The sequence below is a fragment of the Nuphar pumila genome, chromosome 11, assembly GCF_984573655.1.
Source record: "Nuphar pumila chromosome 11, dmNupPumi1.hap1.1, whole genome shotgun sequence".
NCBI classification, from domain to species: domain Eukaryota; kingdom Viridiplantae; phylum Streptophyta; class Magnoliopsida; order Nymphaeales; family Nymphaeaceae; genus Nuphar; species Nuphar pumila.
Genome location: NC_143259.1, coordinates 74,948,896 through 74,962,566, shown reverse-complemented (window position 1 = coordinate 74,962,566; position 13,671 = coordinate 74,948,896).

The following is a 13,671-nucleotide window of genomic DNA, read 5'->3' as shown; positions in this document are numbered from 1 at the left end:
AGGGCCTTCCCAATTGGGTGACCACTTACCCCGTGGTCGGTGCTTGAGATGAGCTGTCGATCTGAGCACAAGATCATTAACTCAAAATCTTCTCTCAATAACTGACTTGGCTAGTGCCTAGCTATCCTCTGGCGATAAGCTTGAGCATGTTCTGCTGCCTTGAGTCTTTTCTCGTCCAACAGATCAAGTTGTACTAACCTCTCCTGCTGATACTGATCAAGTGAAAGTTCGAGGAGCGATGCGAACTTGAATGCAGGCTTTTGAACGTGAGGAGGTAATACTACTTCAGTTCCATAAACAAGCTCTGAAAGAGTAGCATTGGTTGGAGTCCGAATGGTGGTTTGGTACGCCCAAAGTGCGTCGTGCATCTTCTCGTGCAAATCATGACCTATTTCCACAGTTCTTTTCAGAATGCGAATCAAAATCTTGTTGGTGGCTGTGAACACCCCAAATTTTTCAAAATCTTATAAATATTCCATTTTTTTGCCCCTGATTCCATTTTTTGAGTAATTGAGTCACTTTTAAATCTAAATTCCATTTTATTTCTCAGGTTTTATTGAAATTAAATCCATTTTATATATTTGACTCGATCTCGGATCCGGATCCATTGTCAAAATCCAAAACTGAGCTTTGTTATCCAATTTTTTATCAAATTCTCAAAATTACCAAAATACGTTTTGAAAGGCTCAGACAGTTCGTCCGGTATCCGTTTGGATCCATCATGTTGTATTCCTCGATTCGATGTTAAAATTCAAATATTTTCTCAAAAACTTGGGTCAAAACCCATTTTCTGAAGAAATTTTCCAAAATAATCCTGATTTCTCAGAAAACTCCTCTTTTGCGAATATTTCTCAAAAATTACAAAAATAATTTTAAAATCCCTCATTTTCCCTTAGATTTTAGAATTTTATATCAAAAATGCCAAAAATATAAAAAATGTTAGGAAAAACAACAAAAAAAATTCAAAACAGTAAGAAAATTACAAAAATGGTTTAAAAAAACCCTTTTCGAGAATAACTTTTGAAACGAGCTCTCTTGTTGAAAATTTGTAAATCTGAAGGACCCCCTTTACAAAACTTTTTTAGGATTTTTTTTCTTTGTAAAGGAGTCGGATGGGGCAGCGCCTTCTCCCTCTCTCGCCCAAGCCTCCATAGCCTTCCTTGACCATCGATCTGCAACAACCCCTCTTTCTCTCCTCCATCCATCTGCAACGAAAGCCAGTTCAAGATTATTCTTCCTCCTCTTTAAGAATCGGCAAAGGCAAACCCCACTGGACCGCCTCTTCACCTCGCCACCCAATCTTCTTCTTCCTTCCTCTTTCTCCATCCTTCCTCTTATTTCCTTGGCGTTCCTCCACCTGACTGAAGGAAGTCGACTATTAAGAAGCTCCTGCAACTACAGTAATAAAGGCCTTCAACAATAAAGGAAAGCCTCGGACTCGCCCTTCAGGATCTCTGCAAACCACGCATTCATTCCTCTTCCCTCTGATCGAGCGAAGAAAATCCATGATTCACCCTTCCATGTGCATCTTCCTCCTTCCTCCCTCGGAGTTTCTGCAAAACCCGGGTAAGTAACCATCGCCCTTTTCCTTTCTGCAAATATTTCCTTTGCTTTTTACATTTCTTTACTTTCCCCTTTCCTTTACTCTCTCTTTGTTGTCTTGTGATTTTTTTTTTTTACGAAGCACGATCGACGAGGTCGACCTGCATATAGCAGGATCGACCCATCCTGTGCAAGATCGAGGAAATGCTTGCATTCCAACAATTTTTTTTCTTCTTTCTTTTTTTTTTATCTTTATCTACTTTTTTTTTATCACCTGGATTTATATCTCTCTTCTTTCTTTGGTAGTTTCTGTTTGGATATATATACATCTTTTCTGGAACTCCATTATGAGCGTGGATTCACATCCAGCTAGGATTTGTGCTCATATCCTGGCTCAATGTCTCCCATTTTGCATTTCTGCAAATTCATTCACATTTTTTATTATTTATTATCTTTCATTCTGATATTCCATTCTCATTTCTCAACTTACCTTTGATGAACATACTCACATTTGAGTTACGGTCTTAATAGCACTGGACTGCGTTTTGTTCATTCCTTATTCATTATGTTTTGTTCATTTTTGTGGTTGAATTTCATTACATTTAATTGCTTACTGTATGGACGAACTTCGCATCTTCGTGGGTTTTCTTATTCTTCAATTTCTAGTTTATATTGGATCACATCCGATTGACCTTTTCATCATATTTTCATATGTCACATTTTGATGTCAGCCATGCCTTAGATTTTTTTTTCTCTCAATCTCTTTATATTCATCGAATTTTGATATATATTAGATATCATCTCTAAAGACCCATTTAGAATTGTTGCAATATCTATCTGAAATGGTCACGAGAGCAGATCTGGAGGTGATCTGGAGTTTTCCTGAGTTTCAATATGGAGGCATAGTTCAAAGTTTAGCAAAGAGGAGATTGCTTTGTTAATTATGTTGATTGCAGCAGGATAATCTTCAATTGAGTGTAGGGTTCTAGTCTATTACAGTTGCGTAAAGGAAATGAGCCAGTTGCGGAAGTAGAATGGTTTGCAGAATATGTAAGAGAACTTGTTCCATCCTCTCATTTAGAGGTTCATTTCTACATAGATGCCCCTTTTGCTGGTAAACGTTATTTAAAAGGTCTGGATGAAAAAGGCAAATTCCTGTTGTCAGATATATATCATCCCTTCATGTACAACAGGTCATCCTCTTGAAATTTCTAATTTCACGTTTATGCCATAACGCGTTTTTGTGATATCTGAAGTAGCTAGCATGCCATTGACAAAATCTTTGCGCATTATGATCATTGATAGCAATTCTTTACTGTTAAGGAATCCTGTTATAAAGAACGATCTTCCTAATCCAAGAATGCAGGTTTGGGTTATACCATAATTTGGGTCTTCAAAGGACAATATACCCTGCCAAATTGACCTCAATGGTGTCACAGTCTCCTGCTCCATCTTTGGAGGATACACAGTCTTTCCATCCTGACCAGAGGAATGAATTGTCTGGAAAGAAAGGGGCAAGAAGAGCCCTTCAGACATTCAGAAGTCTTCAGAATTTACAAGCATTGGGGACCAACGAGTACCAATTTACTGAAGGGATATTTGATTGCATCTCCAGCTGAGAATAACCTGTATGTCCACTCCATAAAATGTCTGATTTCTTTTTACTGTATTAATTTCTGCTCACCTATGCCTTGCCAACGTTTTGTTTTTCTTTTATTAGCTTCCTGATGCCTATGGATTGTTAACAAAGATGGACTCCTGATCTGTCGTAATAGCAGATCTAATTGGTGGAGAAAGAGAATATGATGGTCGGTTTGATCTACTATTTTAAGGTCCGATATGCTATGAAGAGATTTTGATGGGTCAACTAAAACCATCTGGACATGCTTATGGCCAAATCACCACTGCGTATTAAGGAGAACTGTCCAAGCAAGCTGTGTAGAGTTGTTTAGACTATATATTTTATGTCTAATGCCTGTGAGTTTGATTTGAAATTATGTGTCTGGTTCATTTTGTATAGCATTTTTTTTTTAAGTTGTGTGAGATTTTCTGTTGTCACACTATACCCTATCACAATGTCATATATTCACCCCCCCACCCCCACTGGTGCATCAGCCTCTTTAGATTCTGGCATTTGTTTTCTTCTTGTGTTATTATCATTGCTTCTTGTATCCTGCCTCTCGTTCCAGTTCTTATCTCATGTTATACATCAGGTATAGCCTAAGAATAATAAGGTTTGTGATTTGTTGTGGAGTCACTTCAGAATTAAGATGCTCTTCCTTGCTACTTCTTTGATGGGCACCGTCTCATATCAATGGAACCATCCATCACGATCAGCTGAAGCATGAATCCAGATCTCTGTGATATATGCATGAATGGTACCGCGAAGATACAACCAGCTAAAGATACTGCATGCTAACTTGTAGATTCATTTTCATGTGCTATTTTACCTTTCTCTTTTCCAATGTCTTTCTTTCTTGAGAGGCGTGTTGTTTCTCCTTTATCTTTCCTTTTCTTTATGATGGTTGTGCGAGGTGAGTTGATCTTGCAAAATAAAATTTTACTGTCAACAATGTTTTAGACACTGATCTCTTTAAAAACCCATTCAATTTTTGGTTTGCATTTGCTTTTCCCTCTGAATATTGCAAAATGTGAAATTATTGTCCATTAACATAAAACAAGAAGATAAGGCATCGAGGGTCGGCCCCTATCTCTGTGTCAGTACCAGGTGTTGAAGGGGATTTCAAAGAGGAGCTTCTGAAGATCATCGTGTTATCTTTGTTAGATTTTAATCTATTTCGACATACAGAATTTCATTATTTCAATTATGACCTGCAAGTGGTTAATTTCTTAATATTCTTCTGCAAATAGCTGCAAACTCACTTGGCCAATTGGTGGCATTTTTTTTTTATTCTCACCACTGACGATGTATATGATAACCCTGCAGATAAATTCCCTTGATGTTCAGATGTTGCAAGCGCCTTGCTGAGAGTTCTTAGTTCCATTTAGATGATTTCTCCTTTTGAAACACTGTTGAGAGTAGATGGGTTTGATATCTTCATTGATTTTTTGAATTCAGTATTGATTCCTTTCAAGATGCTTCTGCTAGGCTAAGGTAAGAGAGGATGTCCATATATGAAGGTCTGCTATATGCTTCTCTTGTGGTTTGATTTGGTTTCTTTTGTTTTCAATTTTTTTTGAAATGGTAGAGATGCAGTGAAAGTTCTGATTTTGGTGCACATTTTTTTTTGCTTGGAATGTTTTGCATTGTATTCTCCTTTAGCATACTTTCCACTTGTAAGATGGTAATAGTGAAAGTTTATGTGTTAAAATGTTTTGTGGTTCATTTCTTGGAAACTAAAGAGTTTCTTGTTGCAAGTGGCGATGGTATATTATAATCAAGTTATTTTTACATTTCTCTGTCACTTGTTGGAGTGCATAATATGTTGAGACTTAGGGCTCCTTACAGGGAGCCATGTCACTGGTGTTGTTTTGATTGATGCTCCAGCCCACTTGGCTAGATTTCCGCATTACCATCTTTATATTTTAGCAGAACCCTCCACTTGTATTGTATGAAGAACAATGGTGAGCCAAAAATGATACCCATGCTTCATAAATTAAAATGAATATAATGAAACAGAAGTATATAGGTGCTTCGTATGTACTGAACTTTGCTTAACATAAACCTGTGCAGGGGCTTATTCCTTTTTCTTGTGCTCATATTGATGTGCAAGACTTATTCTTAAGACTTGACAATAATAAAGTTGGCTTCCATCACAGACCAGTTAGTTTGTGAGGCTGTATAGATCAAATTACAACCAAGTTTATATGTTCTGTAAATTATTGCTGACACTTACCTGCTGCACCTATAGCATTGTCCACATTGCTACACCCTTACAGCAACCCACAGCTGCTCCCATCTATCTTGTCACCTACCACCTCTTGCAGCACCATATCAGCATGCTCCACCCATTGTTATTACCCTAACCACATATCCTACATATACACACCTACAACCATACTGTCAACACTATCCCTTTGGGGGTTATATGTTGCATTAAAACTCCCTTTAGAACATGACATAACACCCAATGGTTGTAGCTTCTTCTCCTTCACATCAATCCAATGAAGGTTGGGCCCTAGGCAATCATGTATACACATAGATAACACATACATATTTCCTTCTTGGTCTACGTGTGACATTTAGTATATTGAATATGTATTCTCCATTTAGAGTAAGCATGAGCATTTGCTTTAAAACAGAATGTCTTCCATTACCTTTTCCTTGTGCTAATCTTGGTTTTGCAGGAATTAGGTAGAAAGTTTACTTTCCCCTTGTAGTTTAGGAGTTTTAATTTTCATTCAAAATCAAGACTGTAATAAGTTAGATCTTAAATGAGAATTTACATTTCCAGTTCTAGATTAGAATGAATGAGCATTGTAAATATCATGAATTACTTGTTCTCATATCATTTTACCCTTTATTCCAAAAATTCATGAATGGGAACACGAATGGCACGTGCACCATTCTAATAAAAGGTGATTAAATCCTAAGTTGATGACTTACGTCAATGGCCATAGTCAGAATGTGAACAAAACTTAGGATTTTCATCTTTTATGGAGTAACACTGGATCCTTTTCAAAAATCATCATATTTTCCTGAAATACTTTCTTCTTTTATCAGTGTTTAGTTTAAAATTAATTCAATATATATATCAATGGCCATAGTTAGGATATATTAAGAATTAATTTCATTTTAAACTCTATAAAATCACCTTAATGTATTTTATTCTTCATTTGAATTTAGATATGATTGTTATATAATATATCCAATGACCATAGTCAGGGATATATTATATCCTTAATCTTATTTACATTCATTTAAAGAATGAAATATGATTTTCAAATCCAATTTCAAAATTATTTAAATCCATTCATCATTTAGGATAGAATTGCATCATATTTTCAAAATTCTTTTTCAAAAACCCAAGTGATTTTGAATATCTTTCTTCAAGTTTCTATTTTAAATTCAATTCTATCTCATTTCAAGATTCAAAAATTCTTTTTCAAAAACCCAAGTGATTTTGAATATCTTTCTTCAAGTTTCTATTTTAAATTCAATTCTATCTCATTTCAAGATTCAAAAATTCAATTTCAAAGTCCAATTTGACTTTGAAATTTCAAAATCATTTTGTATTCAAACTTCAAATTTCCAATTCAATTCAAAATTCAATTTCAAAGTTCAATTTAACTTTGAAGTTTCTGATTCATCTTCCAATTCAAAATCAAGTTTATTTTCTTATCTTCAAATTCAAAATCAAAGTTTGAGATTGATTCTGAATCTCAAAACTTGACTCTTCCTAAAATTTTAAATTCAAATCTGGGTTTTCAAAACCCAGATCTATCTTTAAAAGTCCCATTTGGACTTTCAAAATCCAAATCTGAAGTTAGAACCCAATCTCCATTTGGACACAGATTTCCAAATATAATCTCTACTTTTGGATCTTAGACTCCAGATCCAAAATCCATTTTAGGATCCAGAATCCAAATTCCATCATTGGATCTCAGATTTCAGATCCAATTCCCATTTAGAATTCCAAATCCAGAATTTAGTTTCATCTTGGATCTCAATTCTATTTTCGGATCCAGACTACAGATCCAAAACCTATTATAGGATCCAAAATCCAATTTCACCTTGGATCTCAGACTTCAGATCCAAATTCCATTTAGGATCCACAATTCAATTCCATCTTGGATCTCAGACTTCAAATCCAAATTCCATTTAGGAATCTAGATTTCGGAATTCAACTTCCTTTTGTATCTCAGACTTTAAATCCAACTCCACATTCCAAATCCAAATCCACTTGCGGATCCCATCTGGACTTCTTAAATCTATTTCTATTTTTAAATTCCATTTGGATTGCTCAAGTCCAAATTCCATCCTGATTTCCAAACTTAAATCTAGAATTCAATTCCATTTTAAATATTCATTTCCTCTCCTAAATCCAAGTCTAAAATCTAAATTCAAAATCCATTTCTGACTTTGAAACTTCATTCCCTTTTTCACTTATGTTCCAATCATTCTTTTCAAATTCAAAGATTTATTTTCCCAACTTTAATCATTTCAAAGACTTAGAAACTTCAAAATATCCTTCCTAAATTTATCTCAAGTTCTAAGTTAGATTCAACCATTCAGAAATCATTTCTTCACTCTATTATCAAATTTATCTCAGAAAACTTGGAAATTTTCAAAATATTTTCTCAAAAGAGCATACATCCTTGCATTGCACAAGCATGATTATGTGTGCATTTAGACTTAGGATAAATTCTTAGATAATATTTAGGCAAAGCGAAAGGCATAAATTTGATCCTTGGTTCGATTACCCCTGGTAAAGGCGCCAGGAACGGTCGAACCTCGTACCGATGAGCGCGCCCCGTCTCTCCATTTTCCCATAAAATATTTCAAAACAGAGGCAAGTTATTTTTCTAAATATTATCAAATCAAGGTCAAGGATTAAGGTCCTATCAGCCATTTTAAATATTGCATTTAGAGTCAGCTTTAGGGAATGCTGTTTGAGCATCCTTGTTTGTACATTTGTGATTGTGTGATATTTTATATTCCTTTTATATCTTACCAAAACCCTGGGTATATATTATTCAAAATTTTCTCTTTTATTTCTAAAAACCCAGGTGTATTTTCCTTTTATTCTTCTGATTTCTTCAAATTCTTTTGATCCTGTCTGCAAATTCTTTAAAATTTTAAATCTTTACCATTTACTTTCAAATTTATTTTCCCTCCTATTTTTCCAATGTATCTTCTAAATTCTACTTTTAAATATCTTGTCATAAAATAAAATCTCTTTCTATCAAGAGATATCCTTTTCAAAATAGCATTTTCTTCGTGTTTTTAGTTAGTTACTCTCTCTCGTGGAGTAACAACGCAATTGTTACGAATTTTGTGGCGACTCAATCCCTAGTAATGGGATACAATTTTATTAACATATTTAACCTAATCCTTCTTCCTGTCAAAAACTTCTCCAAAAGTTTCTTCGGTCTAAAAACCTCCACTTTCCTCTGCAGAAAGCACCGATATTCGAAAATGGTTCAGACAAGGGCTGGAAAAGAAACAATTCCTCAACACAGCGACAGTGAGGCAGAAGGGATGAACTCTCCTAAGTCGGTTAGGGGATAGGGTCAGAACAAAGGAGATGACATTGACCCCGCTATGTATGGTCTGTTCCAAAAGATGATGGCAAGGATGATGTCAGAGAAAGCCAAGGCCAATCTGAAAGAGGCAGTTCCTAAGAACAAACCAAAGAAGAAAGCCATGAAAGAATCAGAAGAGGAAGAGCAGTTTGCCTACAATTAGGATCCTCTGAGGCAGTCCGTAAAGATAGCTGCAGAAGAGCCCGAATTTGTCAACAAGCCCAAGTCTGGGATTCCAGTAGAGGACCCGATGAGCAAGCAAATGAAGAAGATGAATCGAGCAATCAAGGACATTCAAGCCAAGAGTAAGGGCAAACAGACCTACACTGGCAATGATTTTTAAGATGGCCTAGATGGGGATGATAACCTGGAGAATCTTCCTCGCAAATTTCTCAAGTTTGACGGAACCGACAATCCCAAGGCTCACTTAGCCACCTTCTATGCAGAATGTTGCCGATTCAGAAAAGACAATAGGGCTTTGTTCATCTGTTTTCTTCACAGTCTAGAGGGTGTAGCGGCCAGGTGGTATGTTGACCACATCAATCCTATCGAACTACGAGAGTTGGATAAGGTGGTAAATTTATTTATTGAGCACTTCTTATTCAATACTGAGGCTGCACCTACGCTCAATCACCTTTACAACCTAAAGTAGAATGAAAGTGAAAAGGCCGGAGAGTTCATTAACAGGTGGAGAAGCACCTGTAATAAGATGAATGTACCCATCCCCGAAGAGCATGCACTGCAGATAATCCTCAACAATTTCTCTCAACCCCTGAGGAGCCTTATTGCCACTTCTCCAGCAAAATCCTTTATCAAGTTAATCCAGCAAGCCAAATGGCTCAAGTCAGGAATGGAAAATGGGCTCTACGAAGGCATGCCTCTGGTAAAAAACATCCAAGACCAGAAGAAGGAAGTGCAGTTCACTCATGCAGCTGATACCTCTGGCAATGATCATGACAGCAACAGAAGAAACAAAAATAACAGCAAAAGTGGCCAGAACCACAATGCAACTCAAAGGGAGAAGTCTTCCAAGCAGAATGACAAGTCGTCTCAGTCTAACTTTCTGCAAAAAGAAAAGATAAAGCGTGAAGGTTGGAGTAATGATCGTGAGTTCACTCCTCTGAAGCAAACGCTCGAAGAAGCCCTTGAATTCATGCTGACCAAGGGATTGTTGAAACTCCCAAAAGTCATAAATCCTCCCACAGTCATGGTAAGATTCATGAATCAGTTCTGCAAGTTCCATCGAGCAGTGAGGCATGACACCGATGTGATCATCGCAAAATTTTTCCTCTCTTGTATCTTTCTCTCTCTTCCTTCTCTTTTCCTTTAGATCCTTTATTCCCTACTTTTTGAAGGGAGACAATAAAAGACAGAAAAGAAGAGAGAAGAGAAAAGAAAAGAAAGAGAAGAGAAGAGAAGAGAAGAGGAAACTCTTTTGCGGGGTCTCACTTGACCTTAATTTGAAAGAGATTTAAGAAAATAACTCGCCTCCGTTTTGAAATATTTGCGGAAAAGCTGGGAGACGGGATCCGCTCATCGGTACGAGGTTTGATCGTTCCTGGCGCCTTTACCAAGGGTAATCGAACCAAGGGTCAAATTCATGCCTTTTGCTTTTGCTCAAAGATTATCTAAGACTTTATCCTAAGTCTAAATGCACAAAGAATCATGTTTGTGCAATGCAAAGATGTATGCTCTCTTTTGAAAAATGATTTAAAAATTTTCAAGTGTTTCTGAGATGAATCTGATAAGGGAGTGAAGAAATGGTTTCTAACTTAGAACTTTAAGATTTAAAGTTTTAAGTTTTGGGAGTAAAAAAGAATAAATCTGGAATTTGAAAGAGATGTTTTTGAAGTTTGAGAAAAAGGAGAAGAAAGAAAATTTCAAAGTCATAAATGGACTTTGATTTAGAGTTTTGATTCAGAATAGAGATGAAATAGAATTGAATTCTAGCTGTGAAGTTTGAAATCAGAAGGAGATTTGGAAAATCTAAATAGAATTGAGAAATGTAATTGATTTGAAAGTTGGAATTCAAGATGAAATTTGAATCCAAAGTCTGGATTTCTAAAATAGAGTTGAGATTTAAAATTGAATTCTGGATTTAGAATCCGAAATGGGAATTGGATCTGAAATCTGGAATCCAAGATGAAATTGGATTTTGAATTTTAAATGAAATTGGAACCGAAGTTTGGAATCCAAGATGGAATTTGGATCTGAAGTCTGAGATCCAAGGTGGAATTGGATCCGAAACTTGGAATGGAATTTGGATCTGAAATCTGAGATCCAAATGGATTTGGATTCTGGATCCTAAAATAGGTTTTGGATCTGAATCTGAGATAAAAGATGGAATTGGGTTCTGGATCCTAAAATGGGTTTTGGATCTGAAGTCTGAGATCCAAGGTGAAGTTGGATTCTGAATGGAATTTTGGATCTGAAATCTGAGATCCAAAATGGAATTGGATTCTGGATCCTAAAATAGATTTTGGATCTAAAATCTAAGATCCGAGGTGAAGTTGGATTCTGGATCCTAAAATGGGATTGGATCTGAAGTCTGAGATCCAAGATGAGATTGGATTCTGGATCCTAGAATGGATTTTGGATCTGGAGTCTAAGATCCAAGGTGGGATTGGATTCAGAAAGTCCAAAAGGGACTTTTTGAAGATGGATCTGGGTTTTGAAAACCCAGATTGAATTTAAAGTTTAGGAAGGTTTAAATTTTGAGATTCAGAATCAATCTCAAGCTTTGAATTTGAATATGAAGATAGGAAGATAAACTTGGTTTTGAATTTGAAGATGAATCAGGAACTTCAAAGTTAAATTGAACTTTGAAATTGAATTTTTGAATTTTTGAATTAAATTAGAAATTTGAAGTTTGAATACAAAATGATTTTGAAATTTCAAAGTCAAATTGGACTTTGAAATTGAATCTTGAAATGGGATAGGATTGAATAAGAATTGATCTGAGAAGATGAAGAAAATACTCAAAATCACTTGGAGTTTTGAAAGGAAATTTTGAAAATATGATGCAATTCTATCCTATATGATGAATGAATTTAAAGAATTTGAAATTGGATTTTGAAAATCGTATTTCATTCTTTAAATGAATTTAAAATAAGATTGAAAATATAATACATCCTTGACTATGGTCATTGAATGTATTATATAATAATCATATCTAAATTCAAATGAAGAATAAAATACATTTTGGTGCTTTTATAGAGTTTAGAATGAAATTAATTCTCAATATATTCGGATTATGGCCATTGATATGTGTATTGAATCAATTTTAGACTAAACTCTGATAAAAGAGAAAAATATTTAAGGAAAATATGATGAATTTTGAAAAGGACCCAATGTGGATCCAATGTTATTTTATAAAAGATAAAAATACTAAGTCTTGTTTACATCCTGACTATGGCCATTGATGTAAATCATCAACTTAGGATTATTTACCTCTTACGAAATGGTGCACGTGCCATTTGTGTTTCACCATTGTGAGATTTTGAAAAATAAAGGCAAAAGCATGAAAATAAGCAATTCATGATATTTTACAATGCTCATTCGTTTTATCTAAAACAGGAAATGTAAATTCTCATTCAGATCTAACTATTACAAGAATTGAATTTACTACCCCCAAGTAATGACATTTTCTACATATTCCCTGCAAAACAGGGTTAGCACAAAACAATAAACAAATATACAAATATCATATTGAATCCACCATACAAATGGGCATGTGCATATTTCATGACATGATAAAAAGGAATAAAGAAAGATATATATGAGATGTTGGATTGCATATATATATATATGTGATGTAAGAAATGAAAATGGTAACACTGGTGAACTTCTGAAATATGTCAAGCACAATTTTTATCACAGCCTGATCCTTCAAAAAATCAACACTTTGGCGTGCTTGGCCAATAATCTCAACCCATCGCTGATTAGAAAACCGTATCAATCTCTGCAGATATTCACCTCTTTTCTGTGGGTCAGATTCGGATTGAATCATATGACCAACCGATTCATAAAATGTATGAGTTTGATGAGGCTCAAGATCCATAATAGTTGTAGAGAGACCAGTTAAAAGCTCAGATACAAATGGCTCACTTTCTTCAACCTGAACAATTACAAACTTCCTCTTGCATTTCTGAACAATCTTCAAGAATGTATAACAAGCCATATCATGAACTCCAGGATGAGTTTCATGCAGGAACTCAAACAACTTATTCACAACAGTCTTAAGAAATTTTCAGTGAGCCCTCAAAAACCTGGGGTACTGTCCGACCACATACATAATGTTACTAACATTCACAACTTTTTTACCTTTCCCTTTTGTGATTTCACACAGATTCAACAAATCACAAATAACCATAACCAGAAGCCAATTTTTCTGCTCCTCCACCATAGATCCAGATATTGATTCAATAGCCTAACAAAGAGTGTTCAAGTTATTCCAAGTCCATTCCTCTCTATTTAATTGTTTGCTTAGCTTCTTCAGCATCTGCTGCTCAGAGAATTACTTGGGATGGATGGAATGTGGCAGTGTTGTGGTGACAGCATGCTGAATATGGTGAAATTTAGCAGATGGACTGGGGAAATGTAGGGGGAACACTATGTATGCCACAATTTTTCAGCAAGTGGCAGCCGTGGAGAGTGATGCTGCTGTAAATGCCCCTGGAAAAAAAACTACAGAGAAAAATTGCTATCACACTAATGCAAACACTTGGCTTTATCTACATGAGAAGTGGATGACAGGGTGAGTGTATATCCTGTAGAGTGGATATAAATCTCAAAGTGGGTGATAGTACAGAGATGGTGTGAGGTTAGTGAGGCAGTAAGAGTGAATGTTGTGTGATAATGAATGCAGTGGCTGAAAACTAAAGTAGCTGGGGGCTACGTGATTGCAGTGAGATATGGTTCAGC